The 15619-nt window shown below is 39.2% G+C and overlaps 1 protein-coding gene across 1 annotated transcript in view; it reads left to right on the top strand.

Annotated features, from left to right (window-relative positions):
* DEPDC1B (DEP domain containing 1B) overlaps positions 1 to 15140 on the top strand; it is a 41342-nt gene extending 26202 nt beyond the window's left edge. Inside the window, exon 12 of the transcript XR_012649085.1 lies at positions 14275 to 15140. The gene's annotated coding sequence lies outside the window, so the exon portion shown is untranslated. The remainder of the gene's footprint in view (positions 1 to 14274) is intronic.
* The last annotated feature ends 479 nt before the right edge of the window (positions 15141 to 15619 follow it).

Raw genomic sequence — 15619 nt, 5'->3', positions numbered from 1 at the left:
TAAAGTACATCAGGAGGAAGACTCAATAAAGGTGGAAGATGTTTCAGCTGCTTTTTCAGTCTACTTAGACCGACATTTGTACCCTAAGAGGAGCATCTGAAATATACACCTGTAAGCTCGTATGTAAGTAGGAGTTATTTCTTGCTAAATTTGGACAATGCTCTTTAACATCTTGTCCTGGTTTCAGCTGGGATAGAGTTAATTGTCTTCCTAGTAGCTGGTATGGTGCTGCGTTTTGAGCTTAGTATGAGGAGAATATTGATAACACTGATGTTTTCAGTTGTTGCTAAGTAGTGTTTAGTCTAAAGTCAAGGATTTTTCAGCTTCTCATCCTTAGCCAGCCAGAAAGCTGGAGGGGCACAAGAAGCTGGCACAGGACACAGCCAGGGCAGCTGACCCCAAAGTGGCCAGTGGGGTATTCCATACCATGTGACGTCACATCTAATATATGAACTGGGGGGAGTGGGGGATCGCCGCTCAGGGGACTAGCTGGGTGTCGATCCGTGGGTGGTGAGGAATTGCACTGCACATGATTTGTATGTTCCTATCCTTTTATTATTGCTGTTGTCATTTTATTAGTGTTATCATTATCATTATTAGTTTCTTCTTTTCTGTTCTGTTAAACCATTCTTATCTCAACCCACGAGTTTTACTTCTTTTACCAATTTTCTCCCCCATCCCACTGAGTGGGGGGGGGGGAGTGAGTGAGTGGCTGCGTGGCGCTTAGTTGCCGGCTGGGGTTAAACCACGACACTCCTCAGTACTGAAACTTCTAGCATAATGCCATTAGCTGTCATGGTACTGTTAAGCTTTTTGGACAAGATCTTTGAATAGAAACTTCTATTGCGTGGGTGTTTTTGTTTGGTTTTGTGGTGGGTTTTGTTGTTTGGTTTGTGGGTGTTGGTTTTTTTTTTTTTTTCCCCCCTCTTTGCTAAGTTCTTTGCCCCAAGCAGAGCAATGCCTTTTCCCTCACCTGCTACCCACTTGGAGCATAACCTCTCTCCTGACCTACTGGTTCCTAGTGACACATCTGTGACAGCTTTGCTCCAGCATTTCCTGGAAGAAGGAAGAACAGTATTTATCTTCCTTTCTTGGGAAGGGAGCCGAGTCTTTGCTTAACACTGCTCTTGCTGATTGTTGCATTGTTTTCTTTCCTTACGCAAACACAGCTTACTCCAGCTCCTAAATTAACAATCAGTCATCTGGAAAGCCTTTTGGTTCACATGTGTCTATTTCTGCACTAGTTCTCTGATGTTCTTTGAGTAATAGCTTCCATTGTTAGTTGCTAATACATAAAAATTATTTAATTGCTCATATTTTGTATGAAGTCTGTTTAACTCACCAAATTTACCAGGGCTGCGGTATCAGCTGTTTACACCTATGACTACGGAGAAAGATTGGCGACTAAAGTTATTTTCTGAAACTCTGTTCAGATGTTACTTTCTATTAGAGGAAGCTTAGGCAAAATCTGGGTGATCTCATCTTCTCATTCTACTAAGTGGAAACAAGGACTAAAGTGAAGAAGGTAGTATGTTAACATACCACACTTTTTAAGTTATTGCTGTGATATGCCAGAGCTTTTTTCCCCTCTTTTCTAAAAAGTTGTTTTACATTGTAAGAGAGTCTCTTTCACAGAGACTGTGCTAACTCAAATGACTTGCTTTATTTCTTAGTCACAATTTTTTAAGTCTCCTACTGCCTCAGAGCTTATGATTCTAGTTATTGTAGCTCTAGGTAAGCTCATACTTCTTAGATTTTAAATCCACAAACCCACAGATAACATTCTGTAGGTATATAAGTGCACTTGAATTAATTTTATTAATTTGGAACAGCTGGTGTACTTTATACCAGCTGTAATGCATTAATGTTACTATTTTCATCAGTTCATTAGACTTGAAGCAGAAGTGTGGGGTGACAAGCTTTTCAGGAAAACAAAGCCTGTAAAGTGGTATTAGAATTCATACAAGTTTTTAGCTCTGTTTTCAAGCGTCTGCTGTATGGTATTTGTTTATCAACATCTATTCCTGTCTTAGATGTCAGTTCTGTTGCTGTTGGGTTTTTTTTCCAGATATCTAGATTATAGAATAGTTATGTATCCAGGACACTATTTCTCTCCTTTCTATATGAATCATGTTTGAGAAATGAGTGTTGCATTCTATTGTCTGTAAAAGGATTGGACAAATTTACTAAGTATAAATATAGAAAATTAGGTGAAGTAAGTCCCTCTTCATGAGTTTCTGTTTTGGTGACTAACTCCCATTTAATTTTACCAAGATAATTAAATAGCATAGAGGAGATGCTGAAATCTGTGTTTAAAAAGAAGGAAGCTGATACATGTTTGTGAAGTCCTTTCTAAACGTAATTGAAAGAGGCAGGCTATTTAAACAGTATTGGTTAGGGGCAGTAATTTTCAATTTTATTGCTTTTTTGGGACTTAAGGTGTCTGAAGCTGCCTGAAAAGATCTCTTGTTTGTCCTAGCAAAAGCAGAAAAATACCAGAACAGTGCTAAATACACCGTTATTCAAGAGGATAATTGAGAATAATCTAAATGGCCAATAGCAAATGAGTCTGATGGCAAACCTGGACAAAACAATGGAAAAACTGAAACAGAATTTTAGTGGGGAAAAAGTGCAGTAATAGAGCTAAAGCTTAGTCAATGCGTTGTTTTAATTCTTTGTAGAGAGTATACTCTCTTGCATGGCAAACTTGCTTTTCTTAGTGATGGAGATTACAAGTCTATTTTATAATGTGTGTCAGTTTTTCACTGCTGAAAATTTTTCAGTGAAGGTGGGATATTTGTATAGCAGATTTAGGTAAACTGACAATAGACTTAGCTCTTATTTGTTTTTTATGCATTCCTTGGAAGTACTGATGGAGCCATGGATATGACTGAAAACTGTGGATACAATAGGCTTTTTATGCTATTTCATTTAGTAGCATCTGATAAAATTATTCCTGGATAATGTTAGTGTTTAAGTGATTAAGAACTGCGTAAATGTAGGTACAGGGGAATCATGATGGAGATACCCTTTATGAGTTTTTGCAGGAAATTAGTACTAGATTTTCCTATCAGCCAGTGCTTTCCTTGAGGGCATGAAAATAAATATAAAAATCACTGTTAGCATCATTAGCTAATCTCATTAGTGTTTTCAGAGTGTTTAGTAATAATAGAGGCATTAATATGGAACAGCGCAGGTTGAAAATGATTTCAAATGTGGTCACTTCAAAGTTATATGTCTGAGAACAAGATATATAGGTCATGTAAAAAAAGGAAAAAAAAGAGGAGGAAAGACAGGTTTCTCTCACAGTGAAGAAGGTTTCCTGACATTATGCTGAGGCAAAGGGCTAATGTGGTTCTTGAAGGTCTAAATTGGAGGTTGTTACGTAAAATCAGCTGACTCATGCCGTGTGACCTCTAGAATCAGTACTGACTGACTGACAGTGAAACATCGCAGGTTTTGCAGCTTTTATAAAACTGTAGATGATGCAAGGTGAGTATTTGGAATTATTTCCTTAAACTGAGAGCTTGCATTACTTCAGTCTTTCCCATTTATGAGAAGCAAGAACAGGATGTCACTTGATTATCTTGTGGCATACATTCACATAAAGAAGTATTTATATTGGTAAGCAGCAAAGAGTTGAGTTGAGAAGGGAGTAATACTTAGTGGATGGAAGATGGAGCGGGATATGTGTTTTTTTACATGAGGGTACTGAATGACGGGAATGTAATGAATTTTAACTTTTCCTGGTGTCTTCAGAGGAAGATCTCTCTGGTGGATTTTTACTGAAACCAAAGTCATTGAGCTCTGGGCAGGGTGAGCAGAGGGGAAGAGTAATGACTCATCATGTGTGGAAGACTGGACAAAATCTCAGGGCTCCTCTGTCTTTACATGCTATGGATTTTCACATGTGAGTCACACATCTGTTCAAATTCATTAGCTTCAGTCAGTGACTTGATAGGCAGGAGCTGATGTGAAACATTTGATTTTCATTCCTCTGTTGATTTTTGAGGCAACTAAAGAAAATGGCATTTGTTACTTTTGTTCTTCAGCCAAACTCCAGTGAATATAGGCAAAGAGGGGTCACCTTTTGAGTTGCCAGGGCACAGCTGCTTCTGGGAATAATGAAAATCAGCTCTGCTCTGCCCAGCACTCTGGTCAGGGAGGGTGAGGTATGTCTCTGGTGTGCTGCAGTTGCTTTGCCTGGGATTGAGAGAGAGCATAAGATACATAGAAATGTGATCTGGTGGCTGGTATGAATTACAGTAATACAGTTGTTGCTGATTTATCATCTAAGTAGGTATTTTAAAATATGTGTCTTGGTCTTGTTTTTTTTTAACCTGGGATTATGTGGTGCTGAACTGATCATATCTAGGAAAGACAACTCTTGAACATCTAAAGCAGCCTGAAGTATCTCTTGTCTTAGCACTAACTTCAGGCTGTCTATAGCTACTTCTTCCTGTGAACTTTTTACACTTTCTCTATAATTGTGTTTTGAAATCACTGCAAGGTTCTCTGAAACTTAAGCAGTGACTGAGAGAGAAGCTGTTGGCAATAATTCGTGAGCGTGCCTGCTGAAGAAAGGATGGACTGACCTTGGCACTTCTAAACAGACTCTAAAGGTGAATAAAAGGCACAATGTAATATATTTACATGTTTGCAAATCTTTCTTTTGTTTCCTTGTTTAACCTGAGTCCTTATTCATGTGAGGATCTGGCCTTGTGCATGACTAAGATTTGCTATGTGATTTCAAAGCTTATATGCAGTGCTAGCTTTTAAATTTAATTCATAAAAAGCAGTAGTTCTGAGTCCTGGAGCTAATTTTGTATTCAAATTCTGGTGAGAAAACGAGTAGTGGGATCATTAGTTTCTTGTTTGTTGTAATGACTTGCAGTGTATTCACTTTCTTGTTGCAAGAGACAGTGTGAAGAATAATATGTCCTTTTGATGTTGAAATCTATGCAAAATATTTTGGGATCCTATGAAAAATTCCTTCTTTTCTTGTCCTTGATAATTATTTAATGTATTGTGTATCACTCTAGATGCTTGGTAATTTATGACCCAGCAGAGGTCAGCCTTGTGACATTTTTCAGAACATGCTCAAAGAAAAGGACTAGAGACAAAGTTCTTGTTATAAAAGCCTTTAGAATTTTGTTATACAAAATACATTCCTGTAAATTAGAGTTGGTGTGATATTACTGTTTTGTAGCTAGGTGTGTGGCTTACATATCTCAGTGTAACTTCTCTTTGTATAATGGGAGCGTTTATTGGTTTGTAAAATTGTTACAAATAGTCTTAAATGTTAGCCTCGTTGGTATACTAACATACCTACTTACTGATTTGATTAGATGAGAGTATTGTATTTCCAGAGTTGGTTCTGTAGTTCAGTGAAACAATATCAAGAAGGAACACATGGAACCGTTGTTTGAATGCTACATGCTTCAGGTTCACAATGATGTCTTGAAGTAACATGTCTGTATAACATTAGTGACTGGGGCAGGGGAAGAAAAAGTGGGAAGGGGGTGGGGGAGGATAGGCAAGTAATTTGTCACTTCTTTCTAAGAGTCTATGAAAGTAAAAGGTGTCCTCACCTTTCCATAAATGCATTTTTTTCCTTTGTGATGCTTAAAAGAATGACAGTTGGAGAGTGGAGGGAAATCAATATTCGCCCCCTACATTAGCTCAGCAGTACAAATTATTTGTTCACAATGTAAAATGCTATTCCTGTGTTTTATTGCAATGCTAGAATGATCAGTGGTAGTTTGATGCTAATAAGGGTCTAATTGTATACAAAGTTGATGATTCAGATTATAATCCTCATCAAGAATAGCAACAGTCCTGTCTTAAATTAGCTGACTACCTGGTTTATAAATTCAGTTTCAATTGGCAAACTCAACAGTGGCTGATGTAATTGCTCTGCTCTGCTTGAACACAATCTTCTGTGTACCTTGAGCTAGCTTCAAAGTAGTTTTATCCAGTTAGACAGGAGAACTGAATATGCAATAACAGTATTGTCAAGGCTGCAGCTGAGTCTTCTGCAATAGAACGTGCTTAAGTGACTTGAACATGACATTGGGAACTGGGAAAACATGTTGCCTTTTTCAGCCAGTTTGTTTTCTGAACTTCGCAGAGATGTTTTACTCCTTTATTGTTACTGCATTTTTTTATATACTCTGAAGTTGTTTTTCAGACATTAAAAACACAGTGTGATGAGAACAATATTCTGAAGTTTTGGAGTAGCTAATAAAAACATATTCTGTGTTTTTCGCAGCAGCAAGGCTGCAAGTGAAAATCAGCCTCAGGAATAGAGCCTGTGCTTTCTAATGCTTGCTTTTCTTTTAAAACCCTCTTCTGTTTTTCTCCTTTTTTAATTTACCTTCAAGGAGGCAATATCAGCTTGGAGCAACAGCAGCTACTGTGTTTATCTTTTGTAAAAGATGGTTACAAACCACCCAAAAACCTGCCAGACAGAGCATTATCTTACAGAAATGTTCTCCAATTAGAGACAGAAAATAAGAACTTGGTTCAAATTGAAGCCTTTCCCGAGATGGAAGCCTTTATTAGCATGCTGTAACATGTTCTTTTTGAATATGTTATTGAGGACTCTTTAATGTTTATTATTGGCTGGAGAATAGGAAAGCCAAGGTATTAAGACAAAGAACCCTATTTAATGTTAATCAGCAACAGTGTATGTTGTTCCTGTTCCTGTTTGCTCACTCTATTGAAATGAAAATAGTGTTGAATTCTTTGGTCATCCTGTGGACTTAATAGTATATGCTTATGTAATTAGGCCCTAACCTAATGGGCATGCAAAAGAAAAGATACTGTGAATTAATGTTGCATGAGTAACTATCATTCAACGGTGCTTCCTAGCCCTTGAGTCCTGGACTCTGCTGTCTTAACAGTCTCTCATTGAAAAGCGTGTTTTGTCCTTAGCACGATGGCTTTTGCCAGCACTTTTGTTGTTATATAGAAACCTCAGATTTGTGAGCAACTCTTCAATCTAATAAGCCTTCCTTTAACAGAGACAAAAGTAGGTACAGAGACAGGTGCTCTGAATTGAATCAGCTTGGGCCCAGGTGTACTGAAACTAATTAACCCAACTGAACTTAGACTATCTAAGCAGAAAATCACTGAGACATTTGCACTGTGTTCCCCACCACACCTCCTTTTGAGAATGCAGTGCAGAAATGCCTGGTCTGGTTTTGACAGAGAAGCCTGCTTCTCAAGGTGTCACATCGAGTATGTAAGCCTCAGCAAGTAACCTCTTCAGACTTTAGACATCTGCATCCAAAAAGGGTGCATAAACTTACCTCATCCATAAACTTACCTCAGACAAGTAATTCAGGTGAATGGAAATAGAGAGCACTGCTTCTGGGATGCTGTCTACAAAGTTTGTCCTAAACCTTCAAAAGATCTAGATGCTTTTACCCAGTGTGTGTTACTCCTGAATTTCTACACATCTTAATTAAACAGAAACAACAACAGCCCATTTCTGTCCTTTTGAACTGAGCATGGTAGATTATGAGGCAGATAAACAACATGGCTATTAGAAAACAACAAGTTCTGGTAAAACTTACTTTCTTTTTTCCCAGTTTGGGGTAAGGAGAGGTATGATGGGTAGACCCTGGCTGGACACCAGGTGCCCACCAAAGCCCCTCTATCACTCCCCTCCTCAACTGGACAGGAGAGAGAAAAGATAATGAAAGGCTTGTAGGTGAGAGATCACTCACCAATTACCATCATAGGCAAAACAGACTCAACTTGGGGAAATTAATTTAATTTATTACCAATCAAATCAGAGTAGGATAATGAGAAATAAGACCAAATCTTAAAACACCTTCTCCCCACCCTTCCCTTCTTCCCAGTCTCAACTCCACTCCTGATTTTCTCTACCTCCTCCCCACCAGGAGTGCAGGGGGATGGGGTATGGGGGTTGTGGTCAGTTCATCACACATTGTCTCTGCTGCTCCTTCTTCCTCAGATGGAGGACTCCTCACTCTTCCCCTGCTCCACGAACTGCTCCAGAGTGGGTCCCTTCCACGGGCTGCAGTCCCTCAGGCACAGACTGCTCCAGCGTGGGTCCCCTGCGAGGTCACAAGTCCTGCCAGAAAACCTGCTCCAGCGTGGGCTCCTCTCTCCACGGGTCTGCAGGTCCTGCCAGGAGCCTGCTCCAGCGTGGGCTTTCCACGGGTTTGCAGCCTCCTTTGGGCATCCACCTGCTCTGGCATGGGGTCCTCCACGGGCTGCAGGTGGATATCTGCTCCACCGTGGTCCTCTATGGGCTGCAGGGGGACAGCCTGCCTCACCATGGTCTTCGCCCTGGACTGCAGGGGAATCTCTGCTCTGGTTCCTGGAGCATCTCCTCCCCCTCCTTCACTGACCTGGGTGTCTGCAGGGTTGTTTCTCTCACATAGTCTCACTCCTCTTTCCCAGCTGCAATTGCTGTTGCTCAGGCTTTTTCCCCCATCTTAAATCTGTTATCCCAGAGATGCTACCACCATCGCTGATGAGCTCGGCCTTGGCCAGCAGTGGGTCCATCTTGGAGCCATCTGGCATTGGCTCCATCGGACGTGGGGGAAGCTTCTAGCAGCTTCTTACAGAAGCCACCCCTCTAGCCCCCTCCTACCAAAACCTTGCCATGCAAACCCAATACAGGAGGCTTACATAACCTGAGAAAATACGAGAGTAATTGTGTAGATCTGCATGGAAAAGTTGCACCACATGCACCTAAGCAAGGAACACTACATATTCAGACAGCTCAGATTTGGAGAAGAGAACGTTCTATGATGTGTATTTAATGCGCACTTTAAATTTTATAAAGGCTCTAATTTTTTTTAACAGACTAGGAATATGGAGTGGACTATACAAATCAGGTTTGACTTCCTGAAGCTACAGGATCAGCTGTGAAGTGTTTGTTTAGGCTTATCTGGGAAACACCTGTCTGAATTTCTTTAACTCAAGCTAGTCTTGTTACAGGACAGACTACTAAGAGGGTTTTTGTCCTTGTTTAGAGTGAAATAAGCTCAAACTTTCCTTTGTTGACTTCCTCTCATGACTTTGTTTTCAATAATGGGCGTCATTTTTCTGTATCCAGGTTCACCTACTAATCTGTGTAGATGTGCAGATTATCTGAGTGTGGAATAGTAATGTTTGTGTTTATCATAATAGTGCTGATTTTCTTACAGTTAGGAAAGAAAAAAGAGTGAGTCAAGGATTGTGCTGGGCGTCCTATTTTAGTGCCTGATTTCCCAAATTATTCTGCATATTTGGTTGGCACTGTGTCTGAATATACTCAAAATATTTGCAAAATATTAACTGACATAAAATAACTAATGATTTATTCTAGACAACCTGTTTGCTCGTTTCACAGGTATCTAAAAGAATAAATAAATTTTTTGGTAGTTTTTTATTCCTATTGTGTCAGGAAATAGAATCAAAGAAAAAAGAAACTTTTAGACTATTTCAATGCCAAATGTGTAAATAAAGAAAAGAATAGACTTGGTTTATAATATCTGAAGAAATTTTCTTTCTAATCTAGAAAGTCTTATTTAATCAAATTCAAATTTATTCTAATTTTATTTTGGAAAAAACCCACAACATTGAAGAAAAGACCTTTGTTTAGACACTTGAATTCAGATTGGAATAAAATATTCTTAGATGTAGTATCAGTTTTGTAATGTTGGCATAAAATATGATCTCCCCCACCTCCCTTTAAATTCAGTTGGAAGTCAAGCTTGCACTGTCAGGACAAATTCACTACCAAATATTGCAATCTTCTTTGTACTTTTCACCCAATTTTGTCAATTTTTTAGGTTCTTGTTAACGAAGAAAACTATTGCCTGAAACCATGAAAATGAAATTTAAATTCAGAGGTGGAATGATTGAGAAAGCTTGGCAGGCTTGTTATTCTTTTTTAAGGTGGGAATAATTATATGTAACTTCAGCCACATAAAAATCTAAACCCCAAATGAATCCCCTTTCATTGCCATTTTCAGGGGACTACTTATCTCCTGTCTTCTGAGATGAATTGTTTTCAGGAAGTGGCTGTATTGCTCTGTTGATGTAAGAAAAGTGTAGATGAACGTTATCATCCCCCAAAAATATGCCTTCATGTTTATGAAGCCTAATGTAGGCAAGACTGCAGCACTCTATAATATGCTAAATTTAATTTGATGTGGTAACATGGGTGATAATGGTGAAGAAACATAACTTTCAATGCAGCTTACAAGCCTGTCAGGAGCCATGGAGATGTACTCAGGTTTCTGGCCTACTCAGAAGCCCTTGTTCTCATGATCTTCGCTAGGACGGTTATTAGTGCTAGCTTAAATCAAAGCTGTGGCTGTCTCCTTATTGCAGGTATATGAAATATGTATTTGGGAGAAAGGATTTTTGAGAGGCTATCTGACAAGAAATTTTTGAAGTACACATTAATCCAAATATAGGTTTACAGAGTATTGTTTTGTATACAATTTTGATGAGCTTGCTTGTGTATTTAAATTGCAAAAATGTTAGTAAAACTGAACTTTAAACGTATTTTTAAAGAAAGGAATTGATAATCCTACATGACTTATGGGGTAAATGAAGAAAGATTCTGCCATCTCTTAAAGAGTGTTATGGTGAGTGATAACCTTAGAAATATACCTAGGGAAAATGAAAGGCTTGAAAAGAAATTTTGTATTCTGAAATTTTCTCTGATTCTCAGTATTTATCTATGAAAGAAGTGCTGTGACATAAATGCATAAAGAGGTTTTCTTCAGGATAGGGAAAAAACAAATTGACACAGGAATCACAATAAGAGGGATACCCAGCCATGAAATAACCCAAAGGAAGTAAAAAAAAAATAATTTACTAAATATTTGTATAAAATCTCTAACTCTTTAAATAGGAGACATTAAGCAGTCAAGGAGGCAGGAGCAACATTGGCCTCAAAAGTTTTTGAATGATAAATCTAACATGCAGAGGAAAAAGTTCTTTTTTTCTTTTTCTTTTTTTTTTTTTTTTTAGCTTATTATTCCTGACAAACTGAAGGTCAAAGTAGAGACAGGGATAAATTATCCTGACAGGACAGTGACATGATAAGAACTTTAATTTTCTTGCCCTGCATTGACAAAAAAATCGATAAGAAAATGAAAACTGTACAAATAATGGTTCACAGCATATAATTAAAATTTTGCCCTGAAACTTTGGCTCATGGGGTGCTTTATTCATGTCTAAGAGTAGCAAAGAGTAGTGTGATGCTGCTTGAGGAACTCTACCTAGTGTTTGCATAGGAGAAACGTGTCTGATGTCATTGATTGCTAAACACAAAGAGCATGTGGACCTCTTTATTTTGCAATACCTCTGGTGGGTTACTTGAGGAATTTTGGTCATACTTAAATTTTTATTTTTACTTAGAAAGTAAAGAAGAATATTGTCTGCTGCTATCCAGCCTGGACAAAGGAATTGCCCTAATTCTTGTGGAGGTGAGGTATCCTGATAATGATGCTGCAGCATGTCATGGGTATAGCAGGGAAGAGTGGCCACCGCTATTGGTACAGATAGGTTGTCTCAATGACTGGATAGAAGTATGCTTAAGCAACACTACTGACACCATTCTAAAGGCTTATCACAGCATAGAAGCTGTCTTGAGGTAAGTGTTGAACAAATGAGGCTGAATGCTATCCACATGCTAAAGATTGATGAGAAAGACACAAACTATAAATCATCCCACTTTATGAAAAGTGTTTTTGCGTTGTTTTTTTTTTAAAACGCTTACTCTCTGTCGTGGTTTAACCCCAGCCAGCAACTAAGTACCACGCAGCCGCTCACTCACTCCCCATCATCCAGTGGGATGGGGAGAAAATCGGGAAAAAGAAGTAAAACTTGTGGGTTGAGATAAGAACAGTTTAATAGAACAGAAAAGAAGAAACTAGTAATGATAATGATAACACTAATAAAATGACAACAGTAGTAATAAAAGGATTGGAATGTACAAATGATGCGCAGGGCAATTGCTGACCACCCGCCGACCAACACCCAGCCAGTCCCCGAGCAGCGATTCCCTGCCACCCCCTTCCCAGTTCCTAAACTAGATGGGATGTCCCATGGTATGGAATACCCCATTGGCCAGTTTGGGTCAGGTGCCCTGGCTGTGTCCTGTGCCAACTTCTTGTGCCCTGGGTGGGGATGAGAAGCTGAAAAATCCTTGACTATAGTCTAAACACTACTTAGCAACAACTGAAAACATCAGTGTTATCAACATTCTTTACATACTGAACTCAAAACATAGCACTGTACCAGCTACTAGGGAGACAGTTAACTCTATCCCAGCTGAAACCAGGACACTCTCCAAGGTGTTTGATTTTTGTGGGAAAGGTTTTTCTATATATGTAACTACCTTTTCTCAGGGAAGAACAGCCACCATTAACACAAGCTTCTGCCAAAAAAATTTCTATGCCACTGAAAGCATTAAGTCAGATGATGTCTTCAGCTTCCCATATTTTTCCTCCTTGCCCTAACATGGTTATCACTTTGTTGGAAATTGGCAAAATGTAGTATATGCAGAGACTCATCTTTTCTCACTATTTTTTCTGATGCTTATATGTCAAACACTTAGACATGATCTGTTACCAGAGTAAGGACCAGGTTCTGTATATGACCTCTATAATTCTAGCTCCAGACTTGACTCTCATGAAGCCTGTTCTCCAAGTACAATGATGATTGCACTTGATTGCCTCCAAGAGTAGCAAGACCTTCTTAGTCTTATCTTGAAATGCTGCACAAGACCATTATGCAAGTTTGGTAGAATAAGTTCAATTGCTGAGGGTAATACAAAAAGAGTATGGGACAAAACCAGCTGTGTGGTGAAAGTTGAGCCATGAGATTAGATATTGTTTGGACAAAATCAATGGAGTAATGTTATTAGAAAGAGGTGGAATCTTTTCTGGCTGTCAAGATGCCTGTTACAGCCATGTGGGAATTGTCTGGCACTGTTTTAGTACTTAATATGGTTTCATACAGCTTTATACATGAATGTGTATGAACAACAGAAATTAAAATAATGCACAGGAGGGCAATCAGAAAGATTCTGTAATGAGACTAGCTGAGTCTGGCATTCTCTTTACTTAATGAAAATTAAACTAAGAGAAGACTTGGACAGTAGAGATGGCTACCTGTAGGTAGCTATGAGTTTACCAGTGAGGAGGAAAGTCTGTCGTTGTCTACTTCTTTCCACAGATCGCTTTCAAGGTTTGCAGTTGGCCGAGTTGTTTAATACTGAGGACATGTTTCTATCTTTGCCAAAATTAAATATAAAACTGTGGGAAGCAAAAGGTGTCCCAACAGTTCTCTGTGAAGAAATGCTGAAAGCTAATGTGTGCTCAGGAGGCAGGAAAGGATCTTTCAGACAGCTTTTTAAAGGATTGATAATTTGCAGTAAACGATAATAGAACCATGTAGCGTTCTGTATTCAGAAAACCCCTTGCAAGTTTACTTGAAGAGAGATAGAAAAACCACTACGCATCTTCAGGAGCAAAGCTGAAACTGTGAATGGTTCTATATTACCCTTTAGGATGAGAGGCATATCTACTGTTGCAACTTTGCTATGGTCTCTCCAGTATCACATGCATTTTGCTATTTAAGAACGCAAGGGAAATTGAAATAATATGATGTCATCAAGAATGCTTTTAGTCTTGTTAGTAGTTCCCTTTCTATATATTGCAGATAACATCTTCTGTAAGGATGCTTGCTTCACAATACTGTGCTGTAGTTTAAATTGTGGTTAACTGCTGTAAGTTTCAAGAAAGAGACTTATGGGTAAGCTTCTGCATCTGCGATGCCTCCATGAGCAGAGATACTTTGGGGTCCGTTTTATGACTCTTCAGAGTAGTAGGACTGATATTTTCTCAGATTGTCTTAAGAGCTTAACAGGTGCTAATTGTAATCTTGGTTTCATGAAATCTTTTTTTTTTGATTATACTGTTGGGAGGTATACACTGGTAAGTTAAATTAGGAACTTTGTCACCATTTATTTTTCATACTTGTCTGTTGGTGTCTGTTTGGAGCACATGGACGTGTTTTGCTGTTATCCCACAGCTGCCCCCCGAAAAGTATGGAGAATAGATATGCTATCATGTAGATATCCATGGCATGTTCCTGGAATCTTGACCAGGGCATTACATTCTTTGTTCAAAAAGCTTTAAAGGTTTGGAGACCTTAAATTGTAACTGGCGATTACAAATGCTTGTGAACAAACAAAAATCAATCCAGCTTCTAATTGCCATTCTTTTGCAGGGAATGTGCCAAGGATGATGTTTTACTGCAGGTAGAAGTTCAAACTATATGACTGTCGTGGTTTCAGCCCAGCCGGTAACAAAGGACCGCGCAGCCTATCGCTCACTCCTCCCGCCCCCCTCCGGTGGGATGGGGAGGAGAATCAGAAAGGAGAAAAGAAAAAAAAAAAGGGAACCTCGTGGGTTGAGATAAGGACAATTTACAGGGACAACACAAAAAGAGAAGTTACAACAACAACAACGGTACAAATGAAAGAGTATGCAAAACGAGTGATGCACAGTGCCACTGCTCACCACCCGCAACCCGACACTCCGCCACTTCCCCCACCGAAAGTCGAGCGCACCCCCCAGCCCGCTCCCCAGTTATATACTGGGCATGATGTCACACGGTATGGAATAGCTCCTGGGCTAGTTCAGGTCAGCTGCCCCGGCTATGCCCCCCCACCTCCCATGTTCCTGTAAAAATTAACTCTATCCCAGCTGAACCCAGGACAATGACATAACAGCATTTTTTTGTCTCACTTTTTAATGAAGGAAAAAAAAAAAATCACTAGAATGATCTGTGTATGAGCAAACTGCACAGGATTTGTCCATATGCTTTAGTGCTTTAGTCATCCTTTAAAGTATGCTATATTATTACTAAAGCTGGTGCAATCTGTTAGTATTGTGGATTTTTTTTCCTTTTTTTTTTTTTTTTTACACACCCTATTGCACATTCTCTTTCTGTCTCAGACCTTGATGATGCTTCTCTCAGTAAGCCTATTTCATTGCCTGTGCTTTGGGAGGATCCTAGAAAGCTTCTGATATTTAGTGCAGTTCCAGCCTGTTCAATGCTCTTGAAACACCTTATGTTTGAAATTCTGTTTTGTTTTGTCTTCTTTTAGGGAAGCTTTGAAGATACTGTGCTCCTTCAAGAGGGTCACTGTATCTTTTGGGCCTGGCACTTGGATATAGGGCTGGGAAAACAATAATTTTGCTGCACTGCAGGCTGTCCTGATGCTGCAGGAAGATTTTCAAAAGCATTGCCCTAGATGGTAAAGAAGCATAATGGTTTTTTATCTTACAGACGCTAGTAATGCTCGAAATGCCTCACTTAATCATCCTTTGGGTTTTCACTGAGACATTGGTTTTCCTTTGCTTGGAGCAGCTGCCCATGAATCTCACTGAATTGGCACCACACAGCATGCTGCAATTGCTTTTGCAGGGCTGCCAATGCTCCAGCATGTGCCAAGCTTGCACCATGCCTCTTGAAAAGCACAAGAACATATTTCCAGGTTCTGTTTCTGACTGCATTTCTTTCAGTTAATAGGTAAGCTTTTCCCCAGAGCCTTACACCAGTGAGATCC

Source organism: Buteo buteo, chromosome Z (genome assembly GCF_964188355.1).
Source record: "Buteo buteo chromosome Z, bButBut1.hap1.1, whole genome shotgun sequence".
Taxonomy (NCBI): domain Eukaryota; kingdom Metazoa; phylum Chordata; class Aves; order Accipitriformes; family Accipitridae; genus Buteo; species Buteo buteo.
This window is presented reverse-complemented; position numbering and strand designations above follow the sequence as displayed.